General features: G+C 34.2%; 1 protein-coding gene and 1 pseudogene across 3 annotated transcripts in view; both read left to right on the forward strand.

Annotated features, from left to right (window-relative positions):
• ADGRB3 (adhesion G protein-coupled receptor B3) overlaps positions 1 to 16,351 on the forward strand; it is a 732,453-nt gene that overhangs the window by 166,296 nt on the left and 549,806 nt on the right. The gene's annotated exons all lie outside the window — the stretch shown is intronic.
• LOC122489669 lies at positions 983 to 1,554 on the forward strand (annotated as a pseudogene).

A 16,351-nucleotide genomic window follows, 5' to 3' on the forward strand; every position in this document is an offset into this window, starting at 1 on the left:
ATAACTTTTTTAGCAGAGACACCAGAAGGCCTCCAAAATATCACATACATTCATACCTTCAGGCCTTGGATTATGCTGTTGCTTTCTGTCTAGAATGCTGTTCACACTTTTCAACTTGAGAAAGTCATGCATATCTTGGAAATCATCTCCCAAATGTCATTCCTACTGTGTCACTTGCTTCCTCTGATTATTACATGGGAAATTAGTAACTGCCTCTGTGTTGCCTTTAGGACTATTTATGTGCATTAAAGTTTTGCAGTAATAGTACATCATATACTGAAAGTATTTTGAAAACTTTTTTTCTGTTTTCCACTACACTATTTCCTCAATTAGGTTAGGGTCTACATTAATCTTTGCACTCACTGTGCTTAGCACAGTGTAAGTGATCACTAAGTATTGATTTATCTGATGATAGTCTTTCCTTCATCAAAACTGTTGGTGAGGGAAATTCTATAATATTCCTTCATATGACATTCATATAGAAGCAATTAATGAAGGAAATTGAATTAAAAATAGTTTCTCTGCAATTTAAATGGTGATTTGCAGTAATTAGGGGGAATTATTTATTATCATAATTATTACAACAAAATTAAATATTTTAAATCAATTATTTTAAAGTACAATATTTCTCAATGTTTATTTTGCATGTTAGATCATTTCCAATTCAATTAGTACTAACTGTAGCTCTTGTTTTTTCATCTTTAATTATTTTTAATCCTTGACTTTTCTCTGATTTCTCATTCTGTTTTAGTGGGTAGACCATGATTCTGAAAAAGTGCCATCTTAAAATGAGTCTATACTCTGAATGCACACTCTACAAAATAGAATGTGAACATTTTGTAAATTCTTCATCTCCCCAAAACATTGATCGCTTATTTAATAGCTTGTTTCTTTTCTCGGTCTATTTTACTTTATTTATGTTATTGAACTCCATCCTGTTAACAAATGTAATTGAATGGTTAAGAAAGCCTCATATGGGCGCTGGAGGGAGGCTGAGATGGCTGATGAGATCACCAAGGCTCACGTCACCTGGCCTGATGGTGACACGATCTTCTGGAACGATCATTCACAAGGAAATCCCAGGCAAAATCATTTTTGAAGATGACCAGTGTCTTGCTTTCCATGACATTTCCCCTCAAGCACCGACACATTTTCTGGTGATACCCAAGAAACATATATCCCAGATTTCTGTAGCAGAAGATGATGATGAAAGTCTTCTTGGACATTTAATGATTGTTGGCAAAAAATGTGCTGCTGATCTGGGCCTAAAGAAGGGTTATCGAATGGTGATGAATGAAGGTTCAGAAGGGGGACAGTCTGTCTATCATGTTCATCTCCATTTTCTTGGAGGTCGGCAGATGAATTGGCCTCCTGGTTAAGCATGTTTTAGGGATAATTTTCCCTTCTCTAGGCAATGGTCAATATTTGCAAGTTCCAATATGTTAAATAGTATATTTGTTTTTACCAGTGTATGGAGAGATTGAGGGAATAATTTTAAAAGCCCATACATAATAAAAGATAATGTTTCATGGTTAAAAAAGAAAGAAAGAAAGAAAGAAAGAAAGAAAGAAAGAAAGAGAAAAAGAAAGAAAAAGAAAGAAAGAAGAAAGAAAGAAAGAAAGAAAGAAAGAAAGAAAAAAGAAAGAAAGAAAGAAAGAAAGAAAGAAAGAAAGAAAGAAAGAAAGAAAGAAAGAAAAAACCTCACATGGAGCAAATTCCATCTTATTTTACACTAACCCATGAAAGAACTTCCCCTTCCACAAGGGATATTCCGGAATTCTCATTCACTGAAGGCCTTGAGACCAGAAATAAAAGTTCATATTATCTGTGGCCATTGAACTATCGGGGGGTGGGGGGAGGGGGTGTTTGGAGCCCATCTTCACCAACCAGATCATACTGTTCAGTTGGCAGGGACTGTCTTATGTGACTGAATAAGGAACTTCTGTGCCAGATCTTACCACAGTGCCTGTATATCACAGACGTTTGTAAATGAAGGAATGATGGCCATGGGGTTTATTTTCCACACTTAAACTCGTATTTCCTATGTAGTTTTAGGATTCTTTTCTCTCTATCTCTTTTTTTTGTTTGTTTTTGTTGTTTATTTATTTATTTTGAGAGAGAAAGAGAGCATAAGCAAGGAGGGGAAGAAAGACGGGTCGGGGAGAGAGCCAAGCAGGCTCTGCACTGTCAGCATGGATCCCAACACGGGGCTTGAACTCACAAACTGTGAGATCGTGACCTGAGCCGAAGTCAAGAGTGGGATGCTTAACCTACTGAGCCACCCAGGTGTCCCATGTAGGTTTAGGATTCTAAGAGTGTTTGCAAATTCCATGTTTATGATTGATACATTTAAGGTATTAAGGTTTAGATGAATTACTTTTTAATTCCTGGAATTTGCTTTTTTCCTTTTAAAAATATACAGACATCATGCCATTGTCTATAAGCAAATATAAATAAGATATCCAGCTGATTCCACTTGTTAACTTTTAATCTAAAAAGTTAGGCTCATGTAGTCACAGCCCACATTCTACTTTTATAGTCAGCCAGGCACTTACCCATTTACCAGATGTTCAGAAATAAATAACTACTGAATGTGTGAACTCCAGGACAGGCTTTTCATATTTATAGATTATGATTTTGGGTGTACACACCTGAGCTCATATTTTTTTTTCAAACAACTTTATAATAGTATTAACATTTAAAATGTTAAAAAAACCCTCATAATTCTAGAATCTAGTACTTTTGGCATCAGTGTTCTATGTTCCATTCCAGATAACTTTTATAACACAAAGTTGGAATCTTAGCAGATATATAATTTTGTGTATTCACATATTGCCAAACAGAATTGTTTATGTTGCTAAAATATTTAAAATTTTTATTTTAATTGCAATTATTATAGTCTAGAGATTTGTTATTCTAACATTTACACAATACTCTCATTATTGTTTACTCACAAAATACTCATGTTTATTGTAGAGACATAAATCAACAAGCAGCCTGAAGTAAAAAAGGAAAAGTACTTACAATTCCATTTCCCAGAGACAATAACTGTTACCACATTAGAATATATCTTGAAAATTTTAAATATCTAGCTGTCTTCCTTTCTATCTATACAAACATGTGTGTGTAAATATGTTATGTGTATTTTTTTAAATATGGCCATATAATACAAAATAAGAATATAAAAATTATGATCAGAAATTTTATAATAGTACATTTTGACCAATATTCAAATCTGTAAGTCAGAGTTATCTACATAATATTTCCTCTTTGGAATATATAATAGTTTTAAAGTAGTCCTCTGTTATTGCACTTTTATAATATATTTAATTCATTGCATAATATGGTGACCATCTATATCATTATGCAGTTGTCTTTGTAATTACTCAGAATAAACTTTTAAAATGATGTTAAACGTATGCTTATTTTTAATGCTTTGATATTTATTGACAGGAAACATCAAGAAAGGTTTATACAGAGTTCTATTCTAACATCAATGATGTAACACAAGTTATCCTTTTTGACCATTTTTTAAAATAAAACACCATTTCAGGTGTTTAATTTAGTGATTCAACACTTACATACAACAACCAGTGCTCATCACAAGTGCCCTCCTTAATACCCATCACCTATTTAACCCATCCCCCACCCAACTCCCCTCTGGTAACCATCAGTTTGTTCCCTGTACTTAAAGAATCTGTTTCTTGGTTTGCCTCTTTCTTTTTTCCCCTATGTTCATCTGTTTTGTTTCTTAAATTCCATACATGAGTGAAATCATATAGCATTTGTCTTTATATGACTTATTTGGCTTAACATAGTGCCCTCTAGATTCATCCATGTCATTGAAAATGGCAAGATTACATTCTTTACTATGACTGAGTAATATTGTATATTATAGATATAGATATTGATATAGATGATATAGATATAGATATATGCATGCCACATCTTCTTTATCCATTCATCAGTTGATGGACATTTGGTCTCTTCCTATAATTTGGCTATTGTAGATAATGCTGCTATAAATAACATTGGGATGCATGTGCCCCTTCTAATTAATATTTTTGTATCCTTTGGATAAATACCTAGTAGTGCATTTGCTGGGTCATAGGGTAGTTCTATTTTAACTTTTTGAGGAACCTCCATACTGTTTTCCAGGGTGACTGCTCCAGTTTGCATTCCCACCAACAGTGCAAGAGAGTTCCCCTTTCTCCACATGCTCACCAACACCTCTTGTTTCTTGTGTTGTTGATTTTAGCATTTTGACAGGTATGAGATGATATCTCAATAGAAAAACTCTTTAGCTTGAGTTGCTGAATTTGCTTAAACATGTTATAAAATACATCAAATAAAACTTACTTTTGGGTATAAACAATGAGATAATGGTTACATTGAAAATGTTTCTTTCATATCACATTGAAATAGTTATAAACTTGCCTTAGCCTGACGGTCAGTGATATATTCTGCTTGTCACTTGATCATAAATTTCAAAATAAAAATAGAGACAGTGTGATAATGATGCACAGGCAGCAGCATCCGCATTACCCGTATCTCATAGACAGAGTTCTTTCACATTACAGCATTTAAAAATGTTTATGTAGATTTCACTTAAGTTCAGAAATCTGTGAAACATTAAGAAAATCAACTAGAGGTTTTTTTGTTTTGTTCTGCTTTGTTTTTGTTTTATTCTAGGAGATACTCTGCCACTCTGTAACTGGAAACACTGAAATAGCTCAGTGGTTAAACTTGTCATTAGATAATAGTTCAGTTGCGTGGACTGAGAGCTATGAAAACATTTATTAAGTATGCTACTTCCCATTTGCTTTTCCTTGACTTCAGTATCTAGTCACAATAACTTTTTTGTGCTTTTAAGAAAGCTCTAAAATATTTGTAAAATTAGTTCAATAAGAGTATTTCAAGGTCAGATGGATCTAATTTCCTTTTTATCCCTGCAAAAATAGAGCCAAATAAAATTAAATCAGGCTCTGTGGATTCCAGTATGGTAGTTTCTGACCTGACATTTAGTGGTGTCAAAAGGGAGAAGTGCCTGTTTTGGTGATATTATTCATCACCTTGTCAGCTGGATACAAAGTAAGGGATTTGGCTTCTAGTTCAGATAATGTCATTGGAACAGTTCTCTCGGTCCCACAGGCTTGTTACCCATATACTCTGGTGAGAGAAAAATACCACACATTTCAAGACCTTTCATTTGCTACTCCTAACTAGCATATACATTTAAGATTTTTTCAATGCTAGTTCATTTTCAGTACGATGCAGATTGTATCTTTTTTATTCTCCAAATAGTCCTTATTTTGCATATAAGTACTAAATGCTATGAATGGATAAAATGGAATATCAAGTTAGACTTCAGCTGTAATAATTATATGTGTCATAGTATCTCTCAGCATGCATTAACATCCAAGAGATACTATACAAGATAACTCATATAAAGTACATGCCATATTTATTCAATGGAGAATATCATCTGGAAGGAAGAGGAGAAAGGGAAGGATGTAACAGAGGAGATGAGAAGGAGACAAAGGAGAGAAAAAATATGAATGTTTAGTGAATAAAAGAAGGTCCTCACATAGGTAGCTGTTATCAGAGAATTAACTACAGCAGCATTTTTCCATGTGTGATGCAAAGACAACCTGGAATAAGTAACATTGTGTGCTTGCTAAAAGTTGAACTTCCCCTGTGTTACTCCATACCTACTAAGTCAGATTCCCTTGAGATGAGGCTCAAGGATCTGTATTTTTTATGAGCACCAGAAATGATCTTGTACCAATGATGTTTGAAATCTATTGAATTAAACTGTAAAGTTAATTGAAAATTCTGACCTGTGGCCTGATTGAAAAAATTGTACTGGCTTAGAAAACCTATTAATATATTATGGCTTGTAATTAAGCATTAAGAAGAGTATAGAACACAGAACACTCTAAGAAAATAAACTTTTTATGGGGAACACACTGGAAAGCAGAAGTTCCTAAGGATTTATTCACCCTGTTCTGTTCACTACTTTTGGAAAGTACATCCTTAAAACGCCAGCAACATAATTTTAGGATATGATGAATTTTTACTTACAGAGTGATTTTATTTCAAGAGAATCTACATGATGAATGTAATTAATGTTTAAGTAACACAATAATTAAGCTGTATAGGTATAGCCTCTCTCTGAATTACTGAAACATAAAAATTATTTTAAGAATTTGAATACCAACACTGTTTGCATGCCAACATATTTGCTATAAATCTTTTGATGTTAAAACATATTTTGTTCAGGCAAATATTGTAAATACAATCCGAATAATAGATGATGGTGCTTGATCATTGTTAATAGTGATTTTCCTTAAATTAAAAAATACTTTTGGGGTCATATTTTAATTATGACTTCTGAGAGTATAATCCTATTTCTCTATTTATATAATTTAAATAAATTTTCTTACTTAAGGAAAGAAATTAACATAAAAAAGCAAGAGATGAATTCCCAGTCTCAAAGGTCAAATGCTAATTTTGGATATTCTTCATTTAAAAAAAATATTACCAATATCAGTGTTGAAATACTGATTATTAATGAAAAAACACATTTCCTATGGACCTCTTTTTGACAAGTACATTTTAATCTGTATTAAAAACATATTAATCTCTGCCTCTTTTTCCCTCTAATGTTTGAAGTTGAATTGCAACACGAGGATATTATGCAAATCAAGACAATTCTTTTCAAAGCTTTGAAAATTTAATGTCAAAAAATACATATTTTAGCATATATTATTTAGTGAAAAGTTCATTTTTATTTTTTCTGCAAAAGTGCTCTAAGCCTTGGCGTAAGAGAATTTCGTGGGTCCCTGGTTATACCATATGTTTTAGAAGTTTTAGCTTCCTCATGGGTATCCAAGGATGTTAATATTTGACTGTTTTCTAGCATTGAATCAATTTCATTTTCATTCTGTTATTATAGTTATTATCTTATGTAGGAGCATAAATTGAAAATCATTCCAAAGATCAATGATCGACAACCATCTTACTTAAGCTGTGTTGGGAAACTGATTCCTGTGAGGAGTAAGACTGAAGTCTGGAAAAATCAGTTGATTTTCTCAGACACTTTGATTCAGAGAAAATCAAATGATTTTTCTAGACTTCAGCTTTCTCCTTTGAGAAGAAGTGGTCCAATTGGGGTAGAAGATTTTGAATGTTTTTGCAGGTGGCACAACATACACAAGGTGATAAGACAAAAATGTGTGGTGATGAGATAGACAATGATTAGATCACAATGAAATTAGGTGAATGGATATTAAGAAAGGATAATTAAGTAAATATGAAAAAGTCTAAATATGAAACATGCTTAGGACAGAAATAAAGTAGGTAGAGTGATAACAATAAAAAACAAAGGAATTATGAAAGTATCTTTAAAAGTATAAGGAAATAATGTCTCAGTCAGTTGTGTCCAACTCTTGATTTCGGCTCAGGTCATGATCCCAGGGTCATGGGACCAAGCCCCATGTTGGGCTCCAACGTCCATGTTGGGCTCTGTGCTGAGCGTGAAACCTACTTAAGATTCTCTCTCTCTCTCTCTCTCTCTCTCTCTGCCCCTCTTCCCCACTTGTGCTCGCTCTCTCTCAAAAAAAAATAAAAAGTATAAGGAAATAGATACTGGTAAAAGGATCAGGTAAAAAAGAAAGAATAGTAGTACTTTCCACTAAACTTGTATGTGAGTAGTTAGAAAGCACATTAATAAAATGATATTTTAAAATGTGCTTTTTTAGCACATCTGCTTTAGGAATTTTAAGTATGTTTTGAAAATTGTTTAACAAAAATAACAATGTGACTTCATTTTGTAGTTTTTTACCGTTTTCTTTTTATGAGGACTATTTTAAATATAAAGATATCTTCCAAATTGATAAAAAACAAATATCTCCATAACCTCACATGGCCAATAGATATATAATGCATGAATATACTACTCTACCTTAATATCAACTTGACAGTTATATCTACTTCCGTTCTTTTGAACTGTGCTCTTTTATTTATATAATAGCAATTTGGGATAATTTTAATTCTAGCCTCTTGCATTTTCTGTGTATTGGAAACCTGTTGAGTTTTTTACATCTGTATGTGAACAGACAAATTACCTAAGTTCATATATGGCATAAATCTATATGAAATGGACCTGACTAGGGTTTGTATTTCCTGTTTATCATTATTATTGTTGTTATCATTATTGTTAGCGTTGGACTTTTCAGCATGCCACATCAGTTCATTTTTTTAAACAGTTGCTTATGGAGCATCAGAATGGACAAGGCACTTTCCTGTATGCTATGGCATAAATGTGATATAATGTAGATATAGAGAGAGATAGAGGATGGTAGATAAATAGACACATAAAAAACTGATATAGGGGCACCTGGGTGGCTCAGTCGGTTAAGCGTCCGACTTCGGCTCAGGTCATGATCTCGCAGTCCATGGGTTCGAGCCCCGCATCGGGCTCTGTGTTGACAGCTCAAAGTCTGGAGCCTGTTTCAGATTCTGTGGCTCCCTCTTTCTCTTACCCTCCCCGGTTCATGCTCTCTCTCTCTGTCTCAAAAATAAAATAAATGTTAAAAAAAAATTAAAAATAAACTGATATAATATTAATTATATAAATGTTATTTGAGTCATTGAGTCAGTGAATATGAATTTAGTTAGGAAGATATAATATTTAGTTGTAGTAGATAAAGATTATAATGGGGAAGTTAGAATTGTTTCGCTAGTGCTTTTATGGATTGTAAGATTTGAACATGTGCCAAGAGGTGCAGAGGGAAAGGCATGAATGAAAGTATGAGTTTACAATGTGTAAAGTATTTTGGGGGGACACTGAATAAATTAGTAGACTAACCTAGATATTGCAGAAACCTTATATGTGTACTGGTGTATACTACCATATAATTGGTTGGGACCCAATTATTAAGATTCTTAAATACCAGACAAGTAGACTTTGAAATTTTTCCTGTGGGTAACAGAAAGCTTATAGATAATAGATACATTTACATTATTAAATATGCTTGAGAGTAGCATCTGCCTTAATTCTTATTTCTGATTTAACTGTTAAAAAAGAACATGTACTTTGTAAACATGTGTTTCAGCCAGTTTAAATACTTTTGTATATTAGATTATTTTATTAATTTCCAATGGGAGTAGAAGAATTTCAAGTACTTTGATAGTACTTTATAGATAATAGTAGCACTGTCATAGTTCTTTTTCCTTTGTGTCTTGCCTAATGTGACCAGTTCCTTTGGGAATGATTATACACATCAGTGTGGCCTGTATAATACATTAAGGCTTATCCTCATTGCAGTCATTTATTAGGTGCTTAATTGTGAATGTTGCTGCCACCAGGCGATGTACAAAGATTGCTACATAGGGGTTCTTTAAGAATTGAGTCCAAGGAATCTAATTGCTCTTAGCATCCTCAATATAGAACACCACTTTTGTATTCACTGGGCTAAATTGTGCTTGGTGTAGTGTCAGCTAAATATACTAAATAGTCACAGTTATACATAGGCTTCCAAACATAACAGATACTCAACCTGATAATACCATGTAATAGCAGGGATGTAAACTCACATTAACTTAGAGCATGCAGGAACCAGACAGTGAAAAGAATTTGACTTGCCATGAATAATGGAATGTTTTATTTTTTTCACAACTGTTATCCTGTCCTTCAGGCCCTTTGGCTCAGATGCTTTGAGTGTTCAATACAGAGTTTGAGTTAGAACTTAAATTTCAGTTCTTAATCTTTTCCCCTGTTTATGGTGTTCACATACTAAATACTGAATCTGGACACATGGGCCTTATTTAGTTGTAAATCTTTATATCAGGTGATTATAGCATTGGTCTAATTAGCCAGCAGGCTAAATTTGTCAAAGTAGACTGAACTTGCCTAAAATTTATGAAAGAAGTAAAAGAGAATTCTGTGTAATTTTATTGATATAGGAGATCCTTCTTATCAACTTCCCAAAGAGAATATTTAGTTTCTTAGTATTTTATTAATCCAGAAATAGTCTTAGTACTGAACATTTATCTTTCAAGATACCTACATATGACTAATTTGATTATCAAGAATACATATATATGTGTGTATATAGTCTCTGTTTGAGATAGTAGGTCCATGAAAACTCTTGAATTGTGAAATTCAGCCAAAGAGGAAAACACTCATGGGCCTTAAACACATTTTGTGTATATAATTGCAAAAAATAGACATAGGTTAAAGATATACAACCAAGAATCTTCCACAAAATCTTAATATTTGCATTGCTTTACATATTTCCTAAAATGATGTAATAATTTGGTTGATGTATGTTATGCTATATTCTGACTTGAAAAAAATATAATGCACAATATTTGTCATACTCAAATTGATATATTCATTCACCACACTCTTAAAATCATTTTATATACTGTGTTTTAGAACAGAATTAAGCTTTTCAGCTGTAAAATGTTATCCTCCTCAGAATAAAGAACTTCTAAAATCTTTTGTAGTTTCTCTGAAATAATAATGGCCCACCATGTCATAATTTTAGGCTATAAAAGTGCTTTGGAACAAAATATTTTAAAAATAGGATATGGTAACGGGAGAAAATTACCTTTTGACATTATAGTTTATCTAATACAATTAAGTCTTTAAAATAGGATCCATTCATGTTTTTCAACTTCCTTTTCTATTTATTGGAGCATGTCTGCTTTGGTTTTAATCTGATTGTGATAAAACTGTATATTCTGAAAGAAAATATTTGATAGCATAGGCAGATATAGGGAGGAAGCCTTCCAGCATCTTTTCTTCTGTTTTTAGCTCTGAAAGGTCTCAAAGAAATCAAACAAGGATCCATCCTTCGACAAAGTGAATAAAATCAGAGATCAAATAAAATTACAGACAGTGAACAAAAGCTTCCACTTGAAAGTACAAAACATTAGTTGGTATTATATAAGGGGAAAATAATGTTATTTCATTGATTTTAAATTTGAAAACTAAATTAAATTGACTTTGAATAACTAATTTAGGTACTCTTCAATATCTCAAGATGTGTTAAATCTGAAATAAACCTAGAAATATTTAGTTTAGAACAAATAGCCAGTGATTATTGAAATAAAAGTTATGATTATTTATTATCATGAAAACTATTAAGAATCTGTATTGTTATGACACTGTTAAAGGAAGAGTTATTAGAAAACATAACAGTATTAATATCTAATTATATAAAATTGATTTGTAATTAGCTCTACAGGAGTGCAAAAATAATACCTGCTGTATTAATGACAACCAGATTAAAGAGGAAAGCTTTTTTCTCCTTGCTCTAATTAGTTTGGTTTGCTCATTCTTATTTATGAAATAAATGTATTATTTATTTTCCTCTAAATGTTTATGGCTCTCAAGCTACCTTTTCTACTTCATGAAAGGTTTAGTTGTGTTGTCCTTACTTTGCCTTAAAATTATTAATGTAATCACACAAAGGGTATGGCAAATGAGAGAAAGAAAGGGGAAAAACAAAAAACAAAAAACAGACCCAACCCTAAACCAGTGTGTGAGTTATTTGTAAATGTTGTTTGGTGCTCCCTTTCTTTATTCCCTTTAATTGTGTACCTCAGTCCCCTTCCAGTGTTTTGAGCCTTCAGGGTGACTGGCTGTATTAGCACCCTCACCTCCACTGCACCCAGTCTTCTCTCCTCAGCCCAGACCTGGGCTTTCACTTCTCATGACTCGAGTACCTCACCTAAACTCAGCTCTGGTGAATACCATTCCATATGTCTTTCTAAATTTCCTGTTGGCAGCTCACTATTCTGATGTGAAACTGCTAAATGCCATCCTCTCAAATATTATTTGGGAAGTATGTAGAGGAAATTTCCTAACCCAAAGAGGCTTGTTAAGGTAAGCCTTGGCTTTAATCTTCTCAACACCCAAGATCTTCTAAAATACATATTTGGATTCTATATCTTCCTTCCCTGCTAGACTAAAATTTCTGTGTGTAGAACATCTGTTTTATGCACTTTTGTGTTCTTCGAGGCTGATCCAGTAACATTGCCATGTGCTTGGCCACTGTTGGTATTTTATAAATATTTGTTGAATAAAAGAGTGGAAGAAAAACTCAGTAGCTAGTATTAGTATCTCAGTATTTCAGTAACTTGATACAAAGTTTATTCAGTTATTACTGAATTATTATTATTATTATTATTAAGTTATTCAGTTATTAATAAACACAGTTTATTCAGCTGTGAGGTATTTAATGGTCAAAAGGTACTTTTTCCATTTGTCCTTCTATGTGTGAAATATGTGATTTATATTTCACATTTCTTCCTTATAAGGCATTAGTTTTATTATCCTAGCTAGCTCCCCCATCCTCCCATCTGAATACTCTTTTCCAGCTGGTACTCCTGTACAGTATAAAAAGTATGTTGTAGAACTGCTTCTAGAATGCTTGAAGAGTACTTGTAAGTTAAAGCATTACAAACATTGTGTTTAAATAATACATAGTGACATGCCCAGCAACATCCAAAATACTTCTGTAAAATGGGCCTTCTAATAATCCTTAAGATAGTTATAAGTTTTAGTAAAAATGTTTGTATGGTAACTGGGATAGTGCCAGCTTCCATGGTAGGCCCTAAATAAATTGTAGCTATGCTTATATTTCATGCTGATTTTCAAGAGAAATGCATTTGTGAGTAGCAGAGAGGCAATTAAAAAGAATGATTATGATACATGTAGGAAAGTTATATGGGAGAACTTTGAGAAAAAAATAATGTGGTTTCACAATTTTTGTTGCCATGTGCCTGTTCATTACTGTAAAATAACTGTTGTGCTGGTAGTTTAAATGTTTAGTGTCATGATATGTCTCTTTGGCTGGAGTTAAGGAGGTTAGAAAAGAAAATGAGTCACGGAATTATTCTCTCCCTCTCTCTTTTTCTTTTCTAAAGCAGCCAAACTGAGGGAATAGAATAGCTTTTTGCAGCTGGGACCAATTCCTTCTCCTTTGCTATGTTACGTGAGAGAGAAGCTCACAGACCAGAGACTTCAGAGGAGAAAAAAATGCAGAATAAACGCATGGCCCTCAGCCTTCTCCATCTGCACACTCTTTGCAATCTGGGTGGAAATAAGCACCGACTTGTTTAGATGCAGTTTAGGAATTAGAGGCAGTTTATTGGCTCATACCTGTAGTGTCACCACACCTTCATGTAGAACCTGAAGCCCCGTGCCCCTTCCTTTAATGAGGATTGAAGGAGCCTGGACTGGGACTGATGAACATCCAGTGGTATGAATGGCCCACAGCAGATCCTCAAGTCCCTCCTGACTCCTCTTTCCTTTCCCAGAGCCCTGCCCAAGCCGTTGTGCTGTGTGAAAGCGCTGATGGAGAACTTCAACGATGTGCAACACAAGAGAGGAATATTTTAACTTAGACTCATTGGCACAACTAGTGTGAAAGCTTTACTGGAAAAGATGAAAAGGTTCAAGTCTTGGCTATGTCCCACCAGCTATGTAAATCTCGATCCCTCAAAACTTTTTTGAATCTCATTTTTCTCCCATAGAAATATAGATTTAATTATTTGTCACTCGAATCTCTAATTATCTGCTCTTTTATAATGAACTATCAAGTCTTCTTATCCTCAGGCAGATAGACCCAAGAAATGTTATGATATTTTGCTAATACAAAAAATTGAAGTACAGAAAATTCAAGGACAAGAAAGCCTCTCCATTCTTTATTTAATCTTCAAACTTTCTCTTTCAAATTCTTAAAGAAAACCAACTCTCTGAGGAGAGATACATTTCAAAGAAATCTACAGTGTTTCTATGAAAGATTGATAAGTACATGTTTCAGTATATAAAACATTTGAACTTAGAAGGAACAGTGCTCATGGCAGATGCTTCTTTATCGAGAAATTTCACAGCTGTCATCTGTTGTAGCAGTGATGATTGAATGAGTGGAATATTGTTTATTCCACTAAGGAAATTATCCAGCCTTCAGTATATAAAGACTTCTTTCATTTTTCTCACCTTTATATCTGAAAGCAATGGAACACACCCATCTTTACTTGTAACCAGCTGCTTTTTACTGGTGAGATGTGCTCTCCCTAACACTCACACACCCCCTTATAAATCCGGCTTTCACCCGTTTCCCTCCATTAAACTACTCATCCCCATTGCAATGGCCATCTAACTGCCTGACCATTTTTCACCTCTCTTCTCCCCAATCTCTGTACTATATGGTGCTTTCTCTGCCCTTCTTCCGCTCTACATGCTTCTTTGAACTCCTTTGCACTGTCTTGCACGTACCCTCCATTCTTTGCCTTCGTGATTAGCCTGCTTTCTTGTGTATACAACCAGATTGCACCCTCAGAAGATGGCTCTTTATATTGACTCTCCTTGGTGTATTCATTCACTCTCATAAATTGAATTTAGTTAGCACCTCTAGGGCCGTGACTCCCAAATCTCTACACGTAGTGCTGACATCGTCCATATATTTCCAGCTGCTGTTAGCTATTTCTGCCTGGAGGTACCACTGGGCCCCTCAAAGTCTCAAGTCCCAAGGCAAAACTCACTGTTTGCCCATGGAGATTTATTTCTTCTTTCTTTTTCTGTTAATAGATATCGGCTTTGAAATTATAAAGCAAAATTTTACTTCCTCATTCCCTTTTGCTTCTTGTTTGTTTTGTGCTATAGAATTTTCCTTCATGAGGGCATCTTTTGGGATGAGCACTGGGTGTTGTATGGAAACCAATTTGACAATAAATTTCATATATTAAAAAAAAAGAAAGAAAAGAATTTTCCTTCATGACTTTTTTTCAAAGTCACTATGTTCTTTTTTCCCCACTGTCACCATCCAACTTTTATTACCTTTATGTTGGCCTGAGCTATTGGAATACTCTTAGAGTTGGCTCCGCCTCATATCTTTTCTTATCCCAATCCATCTACATCTCTTCTAGGATAGAGTTATTAAATATTCATATTGATTGTGTAATTTTTCTTCAAAATACTTTCCTTTGCCTTCTGCATTCACCTAGAATTTAAGGCCTTACACAGAAAAGCTGATCTAACTAACTCCCAACATTCACCCTTCTGTTAATTTAATTTAACCCAATCAATTGTAGCACGACTATACACCTCTCTATACCTTGCTCATGTTTTTCTTTATGAATCTCTTCCTTCATTCCCATTACAATAGTTTATTAAAATAATTCTCTCCCTTTTTTCCTTCATTCCCCATTCCTCCCTTCCCTCCTCCCTTCCTTCCTTTCCTTTTTTTCTCCTCTCTATTTTTTAAATTCATTTGCTTATCCTTTTATTTCCTCATATGTACACCTATTTGACGAAAAAAGATTGAGCACTTATTTCATTGTGTGCCTGGCATAATTTTGGATGTAGAGAATAGAATGTTAGAGTAAAACAAAGACCATACATGCCCTGTTATTATCTCTTACAGTTGAGACAAAGACATAGATGATGACCAAATAGTCACCTCCATTGTGGTCAGTACTGAGAAAATGCAGTACAGTAGAATGTGGAGCTGTCCTTTAGAGGCTGCTCTCTTGTTCCAGTCTCCCATCAAATGTCACCTTCTTCAGGAATCCCTTTCCAATTACTTGGCCAGGATATAAATTTTTTTTTATGCCCATAAGAGCACAAACTTCATTAAGACAAGGATTTTTTTTTTCATTTTTGGTTTAGTTTTTATATTCTAAGCACCTTAAGAAGAAGTAATAGTGAATGCTTTATAAATATTAATCAAATGAATAGATGATTGAAGCTTTTAGTTCTTTGTTTTTACCTTGTCTTAGGGCACTTATATTACCATGCTTGATGCAACATTTATTTGTACATTGATTTTTATCCTCCTTTTGTCTATAAGCACCCAAAAGGGACATATTTTACTTATATTTCTAATCTGGTGGTGGCTGTCCCAATGTACAATACTCTGAAGTGTTTATTGAATTGACTAAACACTATTCATTCAAAACTATCTTAATTAGGTGTCCCTGGGTGGTCAGTCAGTTAAGCATCTGACTTTGGCTCAGGTTGTGGTCTTATGGTTTGTGAGTTCCGAGCTGTGCATCGGGCTCTCTGCTGTCAGTGCAGAGACTGTTTTGGATCATCTGTCCCCCTTTCTTTCTCTGCCCCTCCTTACTCATTCTCTCTCTCTCTCTCTCTCTCTCTCTCTCTCTCTCTCTCTCTCTCTCAAAAATAAGCATTAAAAAATGATCTTTATTGGGGCGCCTGGGTGGCGCAGTCGGTTAAGCGTCCGACTTCAGCCAGGTCACGATCTCGCGGTCCGTGAGTTCGAGCCCCGCGTCGGGCTCTGGGCTGATGGCTCAGAGCCTGGAGCCTGTTTCC

Source organism: Prionailurus bengalensis, chromosome B2, assembly GCF_016509475.1.
Source record: "Prionailurus bengalensis isolate Pbe53 chromosome B2, Fcat_Pben_1.1_paternal_pri, whole genome shotgun sequence".
Lineage (NCBI taxonomy): Eukaryota > Metazoa > Chordata > Mammalia > Carnivora > Felidae > Prionailurus > Prionailurus bengalensis.